The sequence below is a fragment of the Marmota marmota genome, unplaced genomic scaffold (assembly GCF_001458135.2).
Source record: "Marmota marmota marmota unplaced genomic scaffold, marMar, whole genome shotgun sequence".
Lineage (NCBI taxonomy): Eukaryota > Metazoa > Chordata > Mammalia > Rodentia > Sciuridae > Marmota > Marmota marmota.
In genome coordinates, this window is record NW_026000222.1 from 14082771 (window position 1) to 14098799 (window position 16029).

The 16029-nt window shown below is 40.6% G+C and overlaps 1 long non-coding RNA gene across 2 annotated transcripts; it reads left to right on the forward strand.

Annotated features, from left to right (window-relative positions):
- Nucleotides 1-231: 231 nt before the first annotated feature.
- Nucleotides 232-14595, forward strand: LOC107150937. Of its 2 annotated transcripts, XR_007343617.1 has the most exons (4): nt 232-541; nt 11390-11498; nt 12875-13019; nt 13563-14595. It is a non-coding gene; the product is annotated as an uncharacterized LOC107150937 (long non-coding RNA). The 2 variants fall into 2 exon arrangements; XR_007343618.1 differs by lacking the exon at nt 11390-11498.
- Nucleotides 14596-16029: the final 1434 nt, after the last annotated feature.

The following is a 16029-nucleotide window of genomic DNA, read 5'->3' on the forward strand; positions in this document are numbered from 1 at the left end:
GATTGATGGGCCCATGCATCTCTTCCATATGCCTGGAGTGGCCTTGGGGCCCAAGACTAAGCACCCACTAACTTTGTATTCCTATCAGTGCCTGGTGCTCAGCAGGAAGGGTGCGTGGACAGATAGATGGCTGGCAGGAAGGAAGTGTGATCTAATCCTTCAAGGTCCGGCTCTCATCTACTTCCCCTGGAAAGTTCCAAGACCCATCCAGTCCCCTTGCAATTTACATAGATTAAAAAAAGAATCTCACAGTTCCATTTGCGTTATGGATAGGCCCTACCCTCTCTTTAGAAAGAGTGTAAGCTCTTTAAGGTAAGGATTCGAGGTTTCTTTATTTTGAAAGATACCTCATCCAAGGTGGGTGCCTATCTGTTCCTGTTCTATAAACATCAAAGGAAACTTTTTACATGGCATTATGTCAAAGCTATTTAAACAAATCTCAAACCGAAGAGGAGAATCTTCTCAGCTTTGGATATGAAGTATGCTGATCTGCTGGGAATGGTGGTGAACACCTATAATTCCAGCAACTCAGGAAGCCAAGGTAGGAGGATTTCAAGTTAGAGGCAAGCCTCGGCAACTTAGCGAGGCCCTGTCTTAAAATAAAAAATTAGTAGGACTGGGGATGTAGCTTAGTGCTGAAGTGCTCCTGGGTTTAATCCCCAGTATCAAAAAGAAAAAAAAAAGGTGCTGATCTGTGGAGCCTCACAGCACTTGCTGACACCTATGAACACTTATGGACTGTAGGAACACTGTGCAAGACTCTATAGGTATCAAACTACCACTCACTAGTGTTGGTTGGTACCCGAGTGTGATTTGCATTTGAGTCAGGGACAATATCTGTAACTCAGGAGGGAAAGTATGATCTGGTAGTTTTTGGCTTGCAGATGAAAGCTGAGACCCTGTGGATGTGTTCTGACTCAGCAGAGGCTCATCAATTTTTCTCTGTCTACACTTAAGTATTTTTAAGCTAAAATTATTTAAAATTCTATTATCATGTTTGTTATTTTCAACTTGAATTGAAAAGTTTTCAAAATGTTTCCAGTAACCAAACAGCAAGTTTTTAGATGAGAAAGAAGGACAACTTGAGTTTTTCCCCCTATTGTGCGGTATCCTAAGAACAAGGGTTTCTGTTGCCCAAAGAATGGGTATGGATCCCGTGGTCATCTGGGGGTTGAATTCATTTTTCTTTTTTTTGCTACTGTGGATTGATCCCAGAGGCACTTTACCACTGAGCTACATCCCCAGACCCTTATAGAATATTCCTTTTTGAGACAGGTCCTCTCCAAGTTGCTGAGGTTGGCCTTGAACTTGATCCTTCTGCCTCAGCCTCAGAAGTGGTTGGGATTACAGTTGTGCATCACCACACTCAGGCACTGCTTCCCTCATTTTAAAGAGGTCGACAGTGATGTAAAAGAAGGTAGGAAACTCCCGTAGTCAGACCATTAGTACATGGAGGAGTCAGGATTCGAATCCAGGTTTGTGTGAATCTGTGTTAACCACTGACTTAAAGGAGAGCCTGGCCTTACTGCCATGCAAACGCTGTATGACTTCAGAAAAATGATTTCCTTTTCTGAGCTCCAGTGTTTATCATGGGGGAAGGATTAATACTGGCAATGATGAATCTGGGCCTGGCCAAGATTCTAAGGCTGGAGGTGACCCTGATTTATGGTCCAGACCCTTCTCTTGATTTGAGGGCTGAATCCTCAAATGTAGGCATACAATACCGTTTCAGAAGCTTCTCGAGAAAGGGTGCATATACGACCCACCTTGTGATCTCATGGGGTTGTTACCAGGAATAACTAATAAAAAAGCCTAGGACGTGTCCAAGTGCCACAGTGACAGATGTGACTACACATAAATTAGTCTTGCAGAAAGCTACTTGCCTGGGGTCATCATAAATTTCTGATGGCGCAACACAAGACTGATTGTATTTACTTTTGCTCTCTGTCGGGTGGAAGAGTATGATAGGCCAGTAAAACGATTTAGTTGGCTGGTAAATTATCTGCAAGATTGATTAGAAATAGGAAGTGAGCAATTGGCAAATTGTCAATGCACAGAAAAGAATCCTCAATAACGAGACCCACAGATTAAATTAATTTAACACAGGGGTACCATTTGGGGAGGATGTTGTTTCATTGAACTCTTGTGATATCATTTGGACTGAATGACTCTGTGTGTGTGTGTGTGTGTGTGTGATGCAGACAGGTAACATGGTGCTCATGTTTGCTCTCAATTCAAGATTAGGAAAGCAGTAAAGACAATACACAAGGGACAGCAGTTCTTACTGCTCATCATTCTAAAAGAGATCATTTTGTGGAAATTAGAAAGAAAACATCAGCCATGTAATAAATTACTCTGAGTATCCCAAGAATTGGAAGCCGGCTGCTATTGTTCCCTCTTCTCATAAATGATGTGCCTAGATTAGACCATCACTCTAACATGATTATGTATGCAAATGATGCAGACAGTTATACAATTTACAATTTGGCTGAAATTGTTAAAGTACTGGCAAATGGACTTTGACAAATTGCAATTTGAGGTTTTAAAAATGAACTTTTATCGAAGAGCAAGGAAACAACTGATGCTCAGCCGTGCTTATGTAAATTCCTCAAGCGACATACAATAGAGACGCGACGGTTGCATGCTCCGAGACGTTTTTTAAAACAAGCATCAACTCTTCACCCTGGTTGGGAAATGGATTAAAATCAAATACTGCTCTGGTTGAATCAAATATTGGATTAATAGGGAATTACCATATATGCCACACATGGATTACCAATTTTAAAATAATTAGACCACAACAAAATACATTTAATTTAATATTTCTTTGATGAGTCAGAGGGCACTTCAAGATCTTGCTGTGCCCCAGGTCATCATTATGAACCACTATTGATACTGGAGAAGCTTGGGAGGTAGTTAATGAAGAGATCTGGTCAACAGAACACAGGAAAACAGGGAGTCTGCTGTTTTTAGACATTTATGTCAGGGTGTTTTCCTTTCAATTTTGATCTCTTCATATCCCTAGGGATGCTTAGAGTTCACTATCCTTTCCTATCCAGGCCAGAGCTTGGTTATGTCATAGGAGGATATCTTGAGGTTTTCCATTCAATGACTCTTACTGGCAGCTGTAGTCCTCTCCCTATTATCATATATTTAGTACTTTAAAAATTAAATGTATTTCCCATGATTCTTTTTACCTTTCTTTTTTCTGCCCTACATATGGCTGCTATCTCAAAGTACATATCACGAGATTTCTGTAACCATAGGCTCTGAATCTGTGAGCTCAAGCAACCACAGATTTTAAAAAAATGTGTGTTTATATATACAGTGCCTGTACTGAGCATGTATAGACTTTTTCCCTTGTTATTACTCCCTAAGCAATACAGTATAACAACTATTAGCATAGCATTTACATTCTGTTAGGCATCCTAAGTCATGTTTTCAAGTATGCAGGAAGATATTAAAATCATATGGGAAGATATACAGGAAAATAAGTTATACTCAAATCGTACACTATTTTATGTAAGAGATTTAAGCATCCTCAGATTTTGGTATCTGCAGGGGTGGGGCCTGGAACCAATTCCAAATGGATACTGAGAGAGGATTATAAAAACAGAATGTTAGATGTATCTATTTGCACAGAATTGTACAAAAAGAGAATTAGACATGGCCTTTCTCTTTTGGGGTATACTATTTCAAATATGTTGATGTGTGTAGACAGAGAAAGGTTGCTGAGAATAAGAGAGCCAGCAAGGCTTACAGGTTCAGGGCTTAGCCACCATGATTGACAGGTTTAGGGCTTCCTAAGTAAGTAAATAGGACCAATTTCAAGTTTACTCTTCTGTTACTGCTCTTTTTTTTGAAGTATAAGTTATTCACTTTCCTCTTAAATTACAGGGCACAAAATTAGGCTGTAGTTGGGTATTTACCAGAGAAGGTTACTTGTGGTTTCAACATTTTGTATTTCTCGCCAGAAATATTTCTAACAGTGACTAGTTAGTCCGTTTGGTTAGCAAATAGATAATAATGAAGCCAAAAGAGTGAGTTCAGTACCCTTGTGGTCCAGCTGGCTACACCAGTTTCATAACTACTGACTGGATATCAAAGTTTGACGCCAATGTGAATCAGCCATCTTGAAAAGAAAAGTGACTCAATACAGAGGCAAAGCCAGGGGTTGGTTGGCAAACGATAATTGGGAAAACAGTTTCAACATCAGTAAACATCAAAGTCACGCACATTGAAACAGGGGAACATTCTGTTTATGAAGTTATTGTGGAAAACAGGAGAGAAGAGGTTAAGGAAAGGAGACATTGAGTAAGAGACAAAGAGAGAGAGAGAGCCCAATACTGGCCCAGGGAGGTGAAATAGGCACTCAAGCATGCAGGTAGGAATGTCAGTTGGGACAACCTTTTTGAAAACAATTTGGCAATAAAAGAAGCAAAGGTAATCTCCATGCCCTTGGTCTCAGTAGTTCTACCTGGAGGAATATGCAGAATGGTGGGCACTGCCACTGTCCTCTATAGCACTCTCTCTGCTATGTGCTGTGTTTTATCACCATTAGTGGCACTGAGGTGATTCCAGTTTTGAGAAGAAGGGAGGGGAAGGGACATGGGGGTAGGCATGATAGTAGAATGAATTGGACATTAGGACCCTATGTGCATATATGATTACTCGATTGGTGTAATTCTACATCATGTTCAATCAGAAGAATGAGAAGTTATACTCTATTTATATATTATGTGTCAAAATGCATTCTACTGTCATGTATAACTACTTAGAACAACAACAAAAACAAAACAAAAAATCCAGTAGAAGAAAAAAAAGAGTTTTATTTATTTTATTTGCCCCAAGATGTTCATAACAATATACTAAGGCTATCAAACAATATGTCTACCAATAGAAAAATTTATACCCAAATCATAGGAACCATTATTCTAGGTGGTGCCGAATTAATTAATTAATTAATCACATTCATGTGATTTGGTTATTCACAGTTTTCTACATTTTTAAAGATATTTGAAAAATGTACATGTTGATTTTTATAATCAGGAAAAAACGTTTAACAAGACAATTTAAATGAAATGAAAAATGTTTATAGAACAGTGGTGACAAAAGTAGAATTCAATATTAAAAATACAACATGCTTGTTTATAGGTAAAATATGCCTAGAAAACAGAGTGGAAGTACTGTATTACTAAAAATCCTACACAGATAGCTATGTCTGGATGGTGGGATTATGGGTGCCTAGAATTATACATTTTTTTGTATTACTTTCATAATCAGAAATAATGGAAATAATTAAGAAAGAAAAATGTTATTTTACAAAAAGAAATCTGGATAAAAGAATGCAGATAAAACAGTAAAACGCTTCCACCAATATTTTCTCAACAAACTGTGAAATGTCAAAGTAACAGCAACCCATTTAGAAGGTTACTAACTTTTTTATTGGGTTTTACCAATGAAATTACCATTTTTTTGTAAGCAATTTGGTCAAATATTTGCCATTTTGTTCAATTGAGTATATGAGAAAACTGTTTATCTATCTATAAATTAATGACCACATCATATAATTTTATTTTTACTCTTGACTGTTAGTATTGCTCAGAAAAAGCCAGAATTTTCTCAAGTACCAATTCTCAAAACCTTTTTTTGGTCTTGGGGGCCTCCGTGTTTATACTCTGAAAAACTATGATGTAATGCCAAAGAGTTTTTGTTTATCTGGGTTATATCTATTACTATATTAGAGATTGAAATGGAGAAATTAAAAAAATATTTTTTAGTTCAATTAAAAATAAAACAATCCATCATTATATAGCAATATAATAAACTTCAATGAAAATAATGGTATTTCTCAAACCAAAATAATTTAGTGAGAAGAGTGACATTGCCTTAGTCTGTAGGTACTGATGTAACAGAATACCACAGACTAGGTCATTTATAAAAAATAGAAATTTATCTTGTATAGTTCCGAAGGCTGAGAGTTCTAATAGATCCAGACAGTGACTGGCTTGGTGTCTGGTGAGGGTCCAAGGTTGTGCCTTGAATGCTCCATCCTCCCAGTTGGCAGGAATGCTCTACCTTCATATGGCAGAAGAACAGAACAGAGCTGGGCCCCATTCCCATGAGCCTTTATTTGTGATGCTGGGGATTGGCCCAGGGCCTGGCACAGGCCAGGTAACTGCTCTACCATTGAGTTATGCCCCTGGCCCCCATAAGACCTGTCAATAGGCACGGATCCATTCATTGAGGGTGGAGTCCTCATCACGTGATTCCCATTAGGCCCCAACTCCGAACACTGTGGATTAAATTTCCACCTGAGTTTTGGAAAGGACAAGTACTCGGGCCACATAAAGCATCAATTCACATTTTTGTAAGTCTCTATCTGATTTAGTAATAAAACAGGTTTCCTTCTGCATTCAATCTGTTGCACTATTAACTGTCATGTACTCTCTGGAAAACTCCACTGTATGTTGTGAAGGAATGAAGTGGAAAAGCTGATCAATCTCTTTCTATTAATATGTCAATTTTTTGGACCTCCAATACTATAGAAAACCCAGGGGTTCCCTAGAGCAGTTCTCTTATCTTGAGAACGCTGCCCTAGACCAATGGGTACATTTCCAGAGTCATGGTTCCCCCAAGAACTATGCATGTTCTCTCTTCTATAAGAAATGAGCATGCACACATGGTACACCCACCCAACAAGGCTATAAATAACTTGGGGGGTAGGTTCACTAACACCCTAAAGTCTGTGGATACCCAGATTAAGACTACTCAGGCTGGAAGGAAGGTAAGAAGTATTTTGACTATATTTGCTTTCTGAAGTACCCCGATTAAGACCTTGTTCAGTTAAGGTGCTTGATAAATGCTGTTGAAGGAAAAGAAATATAAATTGCAGCAAAAGCAGAGAAATACCGAAAATCACCAAAATACTAACTAAAATTAAGTGGTAAATGGCTGTTGGATCTGGTTAGCTCCACTCTAAGATTGACAGCATAGGAGGAAGGAATCAGCACGAATGCCAACTCTCACTTCTCTCCCCGTCAAACTTATCTTTTCCAAAGAACCTAACTGGCTGCAATTCAAAGACATGTTGAAAAAAATATAAATATATATTTTGGGGATAAAAAAATCCATTAAATTTTTTGATTGTATTGAGTTGCTTATCAAGGGTGTGTGAATAATGCCAGGAAAAGATACTTTTCTAAAAATCAATAAGTTGAAAGTGCTGTTTTAGGGTTGCTGTAGTTGTTGGTTGTGTTTCAGAGTTATTCCTATTGACCTGAATTCAAAAACAAGGTATTGATTTATAAAGTACCTTCAGTAAATAAATGCACATTCTTTCGGCTAACCCCTAATAACCTGTAGCATACGGAACAAGGTTTCAGCTCAGCTCAGTAGAGCCTAGCTTGGGGTGTCACAATTAATCCTTTCTAAGAGCCATGAGGCTACTCCTCTGTGGAGCAGAACTACAGAAAACCATGGAAATAGGAAAGAGGTAGGAACATCTTAGCTTCTTTTTCCAAAAGATTTTTTTTTTTCAAATATCATTTTGGTTTCCTGAGCAGTCAGGAGGCACAGATAACAAAACCACAGCTCTCCAATGAATGAATGATGGCTGCTAAATTCTTATGTGATGCCTGTACTTAGCTTTCGTCTTGAGATTGAATAATAAATATTAGCAGAAAGGTATCTCTTTGCTTGACTAGGAGAGTTCATTCTAGAGAAATAGAGGATGAAGCCCATGGCCCTGGCTTTCTATTCAAAGTCCACATCAGGGCAGTGTTGTGAATTGGTTCTGGTCTGTCTTACCCTGCCATTATTTATCAGCCACAAATGTTGGTTGATGGGGACCAGATTTCATTGAAAGAATTTTTTTTTCTTTGAAATCATTTTCTACCAGTTTCAGCTTAGTTGCCTCTTAGAGGGAGGGGGGGGGGAAAAAAAAACCTCATGAGAGCAAGCTGGAGCAAAGTGTGCAAAAGTAGGGTTTCTGGGCACTAGTTTTCTGGACTTTTCTTGAAGTCAATGCCCAGTGACACTGACGAGTGGGTATTAAATGGTTATATACCCTAGTTATCAGCTAAGAGAAATTTATACTTTTTTATTTAAATGCAAAATGTAAGGACGACGTAAAAATGAACAGAAATCAAAGAGGGACGTTTGCCTGTATGAGTGATGGAGGCGGCATGCTTCGCCCCAGGGAGCACCCCAAGAGCAGCACCTGGCAAGAGCCTATGTGCTCACATTTAAATCCCCAAGGAACCGTTTTCTTTTACAATTGAGTTTTCTAATATTTCTGTTATAATAATTTTATTTAAATACATTTAATCCCTCCAAGCATGCTTTTTTTGGGGGTGGTGTGATTCTCCTGTAGGTGCTACAGGGAAGTGTTCTGTGACCCAGGAGCCTTGGGGATGTATGGGAGGGGGACAGCAAGTGGATGGGGTGGGGGCGACACGTTCTATCAGGACAGTCTTCTTTGATCTGTTTCTACATATTGAGGCTACAGGTAAGATTTTATTATGGAAAGAAGTCTGCTGCTGAGAACAATGACAATGAAAGGTGTTAAATTACCAGTCTGGCAAAACTATGTTTAGACTAAAATGGACTCTGAACATTCATAATCCTCCTGTACGAATTTGGCAGGTGACTTCTTGCTCCCTTTCTCTCTCTTTCTAAAGTTTCAGGTTATCTTTATTATAGAAGTCATGCTCATTAGAGCAAAGGTATAGAGAAAACAGATAAACAAAAAGAAAAGCCAAGCACCAATAATTCCCTTATCCTGAGATTACTGCTGTAAACATTTGACGACCATTCCATAAGGCTGTTATTTCTATGCATACCGTATTTATTTTTTTCTCTTCTTTTTAAATGAAAATGAGATCAGAAAATCTATGTGTTGTTTTGTCACTTGAATCTTCTTTACACATTATATTATGAGCACCTTTCCATGCCCATGAATATACCTTAACGTCATACTTTTTAAAGGCTGCCTAGGGAGCTAGCATATAGACTATCCATTTCTATCATGTATATAGTTTATCCGGAGCCCCTTGTAAGACATTATTTTGCTATGATAAACAGGCCTACTGTGAACATCCTAGACAGGCACGGCAGAAAGGGTACACCCTGGCACCGTGGTAGAATGTGACCAAGTGACAGGTACGTGGCAAAATGGAGTTTCTCTTAGTAACTGCTGATCTGTCCCCCATTGGTATGCCTGTTGACAAAGCTATGAGCTGCTTCTGGTGTTTACCTTAATAATGCTGTAAAAAATGGCTTTTTTTTTTTTGGTGACTCCCAACTGTAAAATCCTTGTAGAGTATTAATCTAGAGTAGGAGTTACAAATATCCCCTTGGCAGCCAGGTCGGCTGACTTTAAATCTCAAAGACTCCATCTACCAGCTGGAGATCTCGGGTCAATGACTTTGTTTTTATGCTCCTTAATTTCCTCATTTCTTAAGTGGAGGTAAAGATCATATCTACTTCATAGTTATTATGTTGTTTAAATAAGTTAATACATGCAAACACTTAGAACAATGTCAGGTACCCAGGAAGTAATAAAAATGTTAATTATTACTATCCGCTTACTTTTTTGACCATTTCAAAGCTGGGATGGTTTCTGATCTGAGAAATGGAACATGATGAGTTCCCACAGCTCCCAGTCTCTCTGGGATGGGACATGGTTCCCCAAACTGTGTGATGAGAGAGGGATTCTTCTGCCTTCAAGATGGGCCTGAGGGATCAGAGGCCCTGGGCTGAAAGCACACAGCCTTCCATTATTCCAGTGTGATGAACAAAGAGGGTCATTTCTGTTGTGTGCCAGGATTTGAGAAAGGTTGGGAAGCACAATCCTGAGCTTTGTGCTTTTCTTGGATTTTTTTCTTTAAGACACCCGGCTACCACAAATTTTTCTTCCCCCCTCATTTTCCCCCCTGAAATCTAAGCATTAATTACTTAGCAAACAATCACACCTAACCAGACTCTGAGCTTGACCTACATGTGCAAGGAGAAAGAGATCAGTTTTCAATAGTAGTTTTCTGAGGTAACTTCAATAGCATATTGCAATATAATATGATAATCACCACTTTTTAGAGACAGAAAAACAAGTTAATAATCTGCACCTACATATCATGTGACTCTTTTGTTTTCTGATACTTGGTGAAATCTCTGTAGTTTGGGGACACTCAAGGGGTAAATGTGTGTGATATTGAGAACTACGTACTGCTAAAACCTGAAGGTGTATTTAAAACATTGACGTTTTTAAACCATTTTTCTGTCTTTCATTGGAGTTGCTTTTTCTCCTCATCTTTAGGTTTTGAAGTTTATAGTCTCTCCTTGATGGGCCTGGGTCCTATTTTTGCTCTGGTTGAGTGCAGATACATGTATCAAATTCTGGAGGAAAATCCACTGTCTTCTCAGCTTTCAGAAGATGGCTCTTCTATTCCTTCCATAAGCTCCTGTAGTCTTTGTTCTTTGGTCCAATCTGTAAGCCGTCTGTACCCTTTATTATTAAGAACATATTACCGAGATTTCACAACTGTTTAATAGATATGTATCTTATTACATGTTTGATACACCTCATTAAACATACGACTCAATTGGTATTTATTTAACATTCGGTAAACACAGACCCCTCAGCCTGGATGGGGGCACGGTTAGGGGCAGGACCCCGGCTCAGGATCAGTATCCCCTTTGTCCTGTAGGAACTGCTCCTGTGCTGCCTAAGGCTTCATCTTTAACCCTTCAACACTCCAGCTCAGATGGGCTCCTCTGGTGAAGGATCAAAGTTGGGATTGAAGTTGCAACTGTTGCAGCTCAGCTGCTGCTGGGGCTACCAGGCTGGATGCAGTCCATCCTGACCTCATACCATCTCAGTGCTAGTGAGAGGTGCGAGGCATTCTACTTCCCAGACTTACCCAGGCAATTGCGATGTTTTTCAGTGACTTATGGTGTGGCCCTCAATGCAAAGGAGGAAAAGTCCCCAAATCCTCCCAGATGTCCTCCCAGGCCAAACCCGATGCACCAGAGCCCTTTGTGAAATAACCTAGATGTCTATCAGGATGCTCTTGGAGTCTGCAACTCTGCTTTGCCCTTGGACTCATCCAACCTCCAAGACCCTTTGGCTCAGGCTCAGACCTATGTGCACGTATCCCAGCTCTTGGAGCTTGCATCTTATGTGCTAAAGATCCCTTAGTTGTTTCCAGAAAATAATGATACACCCGAGTACCACAGACAGCACGCACAAAGCCGTTCTTTAAATGGAAATTTTCTGGCATGCATTTCTCATCCCTGCCAGCTTCACTTTCTCCTACAGCAGCTCATGGCTTCAGAGAAACATCACTCCATTCAAATGTTTCAGTCTTTTAAATTTTTTTTTCCCCTCCAGGATCCACAGAGGAGGAAATCCAAAGGACCCACAGCAACTCCTCTGTGAGACAAGTTTTCCTTGAAGAAGGCCACAGGCTCAGCTAAGCAACTGATCACAGTCTATGGAAGTGAGGCGTTTTTTCTGTTGAGGGGGCAGGAGAGGCAATTTAGTTCTTAGTTCTTTGCCATAAATAACGGATTAAAAAGCTTAGCCGATGCTATAAATTAAAAATGTGAAACTAATTATGCCAGCCCCATAAAAGTGAAACAATCAATTCATAACCCAAGTATGTGATGTGACAGCATCTACTGTGTATGACAGCTCAAGAGTAGCAGAGGGGACCCAGGAATCCTACCCAAAGCTGTCCTCCAGCCCAGAACCACAGGCCCGCTCCTGTGTGGCAAGGCATAACGGCAGTAGCTCTGTTTTGTTCTCTACCCATTTTTTTTTTCATGACAACAGTTCCATCCTTTCTCCACCCCTTCCATGCAGGCCCGTTCCTCAAAGGCGAGGCTCACCCATACCAACAAGCACAGCTGCACTTTTGCCAATTCAAACCAGATGGGTCTGGAAGGCAGCTGCTGCCAAGGCTATAATTCAACCGGGAATTCCTAAATGTTTCAGCCAGCCATTTAATAATGTTCTAGCTGCAGTTTTCTCCCTGTTCTAAATATGTGAGTGAGGCCAACTTGCCTGGACCCTGCAGTTTCAGAAGAGTTCTCGGGCTTGCTCAATGGATTGTTTCCTTCTGTTTTACACGGACGCAGACTCTACATATCATAAGCCGCCTGCGGTTTCTCCACCCCCAGCTTGTCCTCTCCCTGGTGTGGTGGAATGAATCACTGTTCGCAATTCTTCATGCCCGCTGTGTCTGAGAATTATACATCCACAGCTTTTGTCTTGTGATTTTGTGGTTCTTCCCATTAGAGGGACAGAGACTTTCCTCATTGCATTGGTGTGTGGCTCAGCTGTGTGACTTGGTGTGGTTAATGCAACGTGTGTGTGTGTGTGTGTGTGTGTGTGTGTCCGTGTGTTGGCTGGTTCTAGACTGAGACCTCAAGAGGCAAAGCATCTTTCTGTCCATGCTTATACTTGTATAGTGACTGGTCTGAGAAGGATGAGCGTACAGTTGACTTGAATCCATCTTGCAATCTGGAGTCTAGCTCACCTGATCCCAGCTGAGTACAGTAGAGCCAAAGCAGGTCTAAAGACACACAGGGGAAAAGAAATGCTTGCTGTTTTAAGATACTCAGTTTGGGGAAAGTTTGTTATGCAGCATTATTGTGGCAACTGCTGACTGATGCACTTGCTACCTCAATTATCTTTCCTAAACTGCCATGGAATTGTTTGTCCCTTGCTGTATAGTTTCTGGCTACTTTTGGGACAAATCCTAACTCTTTACCATATAATTCAAGGTTCCTACCAACCCATCTCTAGCTTAAGGGTCAGTTTCTCTGCAAAAACTTCCTCAACTGAATTGATTTCCCTTCTGTGGGTTTCCAGAGCGTGCTGGTGATCTACCGCATCAGAACTTCTTATATTGGATATGTCTCTTGTGAGATCTGACTCCCTCAAAAGCCTATGGACTCCAGAGTCAAGAGTCAGCCTGTTCATCTTTGGAGCCTCAACACTAGACTACGGTAAACAGGTTGGACTTACGTAGTGATGATTATGGCTGGCCTGATTTTGATAGGAAACCCTTATAGACCATTTAACCACCACAGGTTCTAATATTATCTGAGTGCTTTCAAAAAAGTGCTCAAATTCCCCAGTTTCCTAGTTCGGGAGGCTTGGTTTACACAATGACCTGGGTTTCAGGAGGAGTCAGTGGTGCAAATATCATTGAAGGTCATAAAGATATGTTGGGAACCAAGGCCCTGGCCCACTTCAGTTCTCCCCTGGGATTTCCGCCTGATCCTTGCTCTAATGTTGACCCATGGCCATTGCCCAAATAGAGGGAGCAGAAAGCAGGCTGGAGTTTGATTTTCCCAGTTGATTCGGTCACAGTTTTGCCGGTAATAATGTTGCTGTTTTCCCTGGGCTGTGACTGTTGAAGGCGAGTCAGAAGGAGCAGGGCTCTCGCCCTCCCGTGGATCAATGGTATCGATCCTCAGGGCTCCGTGTCATTTCCAGGGGATTTGCTAAAGAAGCTACTTATGTTCCTTTTTCATTTTCACCAACTCATTACCAGCTGCTGCAGCCTTCGAGCGTCGCGGCAACACCTGGAGGAGTGGAACATGACCGTCGGATTTGAGTGCAGACACCTTCCTTCGAAATTAAACACAGGACAACGTGTGCGACTCACCCAAACCTGAGCCGAATGAGGAAGTCAGGTCACACTGGCCCACAGGGGTTTGGTATTTTTTTGTTTTGTTTTAAAAAGGGCAGCCTGGCCCTACACTAAGCAATTGATCCCCTGGCTTAACTTTTAAATTAAGACCATTGTAAATTTGGGAACTTGAGAAGACATAGAGAGGACACCCATAATACTTTGCAAATGTCAAGTGCCTCTCGATGTTGGTTACTTTTCAAAGGTAGCTAGGTTACAATGTACCCTGGTAATGAAAAAACCCCGTCAGGCCCACTCCACGGGGTTTCAGTCAATATACATAATATTATTGGGCTTTGCAAGGATTAAAGGTTGTTTCTCTCACAGCCTCACAATAGGGCTATTTTTTCCCCTCTACTGAAGGCATAAAAGAAGTCTCCCTGTTTACGGAGGAGCCCAAGACATTTTGGGGCCCCAGTGATGGTCCAGACTTCCCACTGCATACTTCCCCCTGCTGGTGGCTTTATAGCCAACCTTAAAAAAAAATCTAATTCTTTTAATATATACATGATAAGACTTAAAAAAGTTGATTAGTGTTTTATATTGTCCACAAGCTATTTCTGGAGTATAAAAGTTATGGTTTCTTCCAATTTTATTCTGAGAAAGAAAGCTTTCATATCATACTGTCCTTCCCAACCAGCCCGGATGGTATTTGGACTATTCCATATTTGGTGCAGTTTTGAAACTGCCCACCCTGTGGAATGGGATTCCCAGAATGCAGCAAGATACGTGGTGTGACCGCATTCAGGTTCATACACATTAGGAGGCTAGAGATAGCACAACAGAAATTCTGTAGTGTGTATGTCATATGTCATAGAACCATACCTAAACAGGAAAGAAAATACTCAGTATGCTTTGGCCTGCACAATTAAAAGGAATTTCCATCTTAAAACCAGAGATGTGGTTATTTGGCCCAAGAAACATGAAAGTATGGGGAATAATCTTGAGCTGCTGAAGAGATGACCCAGTGAACTCTTTCCCACATCTCTACGACACACAGAGCTTTCTCAGAACTGGTTTGATTTTTTAAAAGAAAAAAAATGGTAGGGAATCCCTGCAAAAGTTACCGTTTTAAAGTGTCTAATTCAGTGGAATTAAGAACATTCACAATGTTGCGCTACTATCGCTGTCCAAATCCAGAGTGTTTTTATGACCCCAAACAGAAACCTCATGCCAATTAGGAGTCACTGCCCCATTTCCTTCCCTCCCTCCTCTTCACCCCAGCTTCTCAAACCACCTCTGCCATTTTGCATCTATGGATTTGCCTTGTCTGGATATTTCATATAAATGTGGCCCTTTGTGTCTGGCTTGTTTTACTTAACATGATGTCTTCAAGGTTCGTTCATGCTGTAGCATCTGTCAGAAGTTATTGCTTTTTGTGGCTGCCCTTGCCATAGAATCTAAGTTAATGAGAGTTGAAGGCTGCCTCCTCCAGGCAGTGGGGTCCCAGAAAATAGGCAAGATTTCTTTTGGAAAATAGGTTTTGGGGAAAGCTAGGTGAAGTATAAGTCAATTAAAAAAACAAAAGATAGGTTTTGTTTTCCATTGACAAATAAGTAGTAGAAATGCTAAAGTTAAATGCTCTTGGTATACAGGCCTTCTCAGAGTGTGTAATATAACAGAGTATGCTCTAACCCTCCAAGAGGCCACGAATAGTATGGATGCACTATTTTCTAAAATTCTTTGACTATGGAATCTTTTAGTGCTGCTGTGTTCATTTTGTAGACATCCAATCAAGAGGGCTAGTGGGAGCTCAAATGTATGTTTCTTGCCCTCTGCTTGCCAAGCCAAGAATCTGTGGGGTTATATTCACTGAGAAGGGTTATAATTCTTTTTACTTACTTATTTATTTTTTATTTTTTTCTGGCAAGAATGGTTTCAATTTATCAATCTTCACATGGATTCTCTGTAGGACTTCTTGGTGGAACACTGGGGGTGGATGTGTGTGTGTGTGTGTGTGTGTGTGTGTGTGTGTGTGTGTTGGGGAGAGGTGTGCTCAGGGGACAGCAGTGTTCTAGGTAACTGCAGGATTACCTTTCTGGGGCACTGTTATAGGATCAAGGGAACCCAGGGGCAGATCCCTGTGGACACAGCCTCATGGAATTCATTAGGGATGAATATTTTTGGAAAGCACAGCAGAGCCCTATTGTAATAGAGCTACCATATTTGATTTTCTGCATTTGACTTGTTTCCGACCTCCCTAGAATATCTAGCTTGAATATAAGCTTTCCTCCTTGGTCAGGAGTTGAGGGGAAGGCTTGGCAAGGTCAGGATACAGTTTTTGGAAAACAGAGACAGGGGATGGACCTGATGAATTTCAAAGGATGGA